The following is a 3,565-nucleotide window of genomic DNA, read 5'->3' as shown; positions in this document are numbered from 1 at the left end:
ATAAATAAATAAATAAATAAATAATAAATAAAATCTTTAAGAATAAATAAAAATAAATAAAATTTTGCCACTTCCTTCTCACCACATCCAATAGCATTATATCATTACTGTAATGGACCTGGATGATGTCCTATGGAATAGAAAATGGAAGAGTTAATAGAGTCCTGAGATAGAACAGTGAGTACATGTTGCTGGATCTTCCAGTTGAAAACAAGATGCTTCTGAAAATTTTTACTAACAAATACAGAGGGGAAAAATCATTTACTAGATCAATAGGAATCAAGTGTATATTGCTTTAATACAGTAATGAACTGATATCTGGAACAAGAGGTATAATTGCAACTACTGCCTGGTTAAGTTTAACATAACGTACTATTGCCCTTAAAGATCATCAGCTTCTGCACAGGTCAAATATCCAAGTTGAAAGAGGAGGTTGGAATCCTCTTTGATGTAGGCATCAAAAACTCTACATCTTGGGGAGAATAATGTCAGCAAGATGGTGGAACCAGTAGCCCCACCTCTCATTCTTCCACAGAAACAGTTATTTGACAAAAATATATGGACCAAAAAAAAATGGACCAAAATACCTTTATGAGAGGTCTGGAATCCAGTTAAGAAGTAGCAGTACCTCAGACGAGCAAAACACCAAGAACAACCACAATTAAATTGATAAAGAAGAGCATTTCTCTCTATCTGAATAAGCCCTTCCACCAAGCCAGCACAGCTCAATGCGTAGAGATCACCTCAGTCTTACACTTCTCCCACTGAGGGAAGAGTGGAACGTGCATCCAAGGACCACAGCTCTTTTGGTGCATCAACCAAGGGGCAGTTTCTATTTTTTGTCACACAAGTGCTGTTGAACCAGCATAGTTTGGGTGACAGGGAGCAACTAAAAACAAAGGAAAAGGGCAGATGGCTCACTGCAAAAATAAGCAGAACAGAGAAAAGAAAGAAATCAGCTACACTAAAAGTATTTTTTTTTAAATACAAATATTCTCATTAATGATGCCATCAAAAGAATATAATACACAGGAATAAACTTAACCAAGGAAATAAAAGACTTGTACACTGAACACTATAGAACAATGATGAAAAAGATTAAAGCAGGCACAAGTAAATGGAAAGACATCTCATAGTCATGGATTAAAACACTTAATATCATTAAATGTCATTACTACTCAAAGTGATCTACAGACTCAATGCAATCCCTAATAAAACTTAAATGCCATTTTCACAGAAATAGAAATAATAATCCTAAAATTCATCTGAAATGAATAAACACCCCCAAATACCCAATCTTAAGAAAGGACAAAGCTGGAGGCATCACACATCCTGATTGCAAAATATATTACAAAGCTACGATAATTAAAATGGCATGGTACCAGCCAAAAAAATTTTTTTAAAAGCAGACATAGACCAATAGAACAGAGAGCCCCTTCAAAAAACCCCACACATACATAGTCAACTAATTTTTGACAAAGATGCAAAGACTATACAATGCAAAAAGGAGAGTGTCTTCAATGAATGGTATTGGGAAAACTGGATATCCAAATGCAAAAGAATGAAATCGGACCTTTATCTTACACCGCACACAAAAATCAATTAAAAATGAAATAAAGGTATAAAACTCCTAAAATAAAAGCTAAGAGAAATACTTCATGGTACTGTATTTGACAGTGATTTCTTAAACATGACATCAAAAACACATACAGTGTAAACAAAATACATCAAGTGCACTCCTTAATGCCCATCACCCAATTACTCCATCTCCCCATCTACCTTCCCTCCAGCAACCCACAGTTCAATCCCTATAGTTAAGAGTCTCTTATGATTTCCCTCCCTCTCTGTTTTTATCTTATTTTTTATTTCCTTCCCTTCCCTTATTTCATTACTTTTATTTCTCAAATTCCACATATGAGTGAAATCATATGATATTTGTCTTTCTCTGACTGACTTATTTCATTTAGCACAATACACTCTAGTTCCATCCATGTCGTTTCAAATGGCAAGATTTTATTCTTTTTAATGTCTGAGTAATATTCCACTGCATACATATACCACATCTTTATCCATTTATCCATCCATAGACATCTAGGCGCTTTCCATAGTTTGGTTATTGTGGATATTGCTGCTATAAACACTGGGGTGTGTGTACCCCTTCAAATCACTATTTTTGTATCCTTTGGATATATACCTAGTAGTGCAATTGCTAGATCATAGAGTAGTTCTATTTCTAAATTTTTGAGGAATCTCCATATTGTTTTCAGAGTGGCTGCACCAGTTTGCATTCCCACCAAAAGTGTAAGAGGGTTCCAGTTTCTCTGCATTCTCGACAACATCTATCATTTCCTTAATTGTTAATTTTAACATTCTGACAGGTATGAGGTATTATCTCATTGTGGTTTTGATTCGTATTTCCCTGATAATGAGTGATATTAAGCATTTTTAATGTGTCTGTTAGCCATTTGTATGTCTTCCTTAGAGAAATATCTGTTCATGTCTTCTGCCCATTTCATGACTGGATTTTTTGTTTTGTTTTGGGGGTGTTAAGTTTGATAATTTCTTTACAGACTTTGGATACTAGCCCTTTATCTGATATGTCATTTGCAAATATTCACCTATTCCATTGGTTGCCTTTTAGTTTAGCTGACTGTTTCCTTCACTGTGCAGAAACATTTTCTCCTGATGAAGTCCCAATGGTTCATTTTTGCTTTTGTTTCCCCTTAATTGTTAATTTTAACATTCTGACAGGTATGAGGTATTATTGTGGTTTTGATTCGTATTTCCCTGATAATGAGTGATATTAAGCATTTTTAATGTGTCTGTTAGCCATTTGTATGTCTTCCTTAGAGAAATATCTGTTCATGTCTTCTGCCCATTTCATGACTGGATTTTTTGTTTTGTTTTGGGGGTGTTAAGTTTGATAATTTCTTTACAGACTTTGGATACTAGCCCTTTATCTGATATGTCATTTGCAAATATTCACCTATTCCATTGGTTGCCTTTTAGTTTAGCTGACTGTTTCCTTCACTGTGCAGAAACATTTTCTCCTGATGAAGTCCCAATGGTTCATTTTTGCTTTTGTTTCCCTTACCTCTGGAAATGTGTCTAGCAAGAAGTTACTGTGGCCTAGGTCAAGGAGGTTGCTGCCTGTACTCTCCTCTAGGATTTTGATGGATTCCTGTCTCACATTTAGCTCTTTCATCTATTTTGATTTATTTTTGTGTATGGAATCAAGAAAGTGGCCCAGTTACATTCTTCTGCATGTGGCTGTCCAATTTTCCCAAAACAATTTGTTGAAGAGACTGTCTTTTTTCCATTGGATATTCTTTCCTGCTTTGTCGAAGATTAGTTGACCACAGAGTTGATGGTCCATTTCTGGGTTCTCTATTCTGTTCTATTGATCTATGTGTCTGTTTTTGTGCCAGTACCATACTGTCTTGATGATTACAGATTTTTTTTTAAGATTGGTTCCATGCAAATTTTAGGATTGTTTGAAGGAATTGAGAAATGCTGCTGTTATTTTGATAGGGTTTGCATTGAATGTGTAGATTGTTTTGGATAG

The sequence above is a fragment of the Ursus maritimus genome, unplaced genomic scaffold, assembly GCF_017311325.1.
Source record: "Ursus maritimus isolate PB19 unplaced genomic scaffold, ASM1731132v1 scaffold_9, whole genome shotgun sequence".
Taxonomy (NCBI): Eukaryota; Metazoa; Chordata; class Mammalia; order Carnivora; family Ursidae; genus Ursus; species Ursus maritimus.
Note: the sequence above shows the minus strand (reverse complement) of the source record.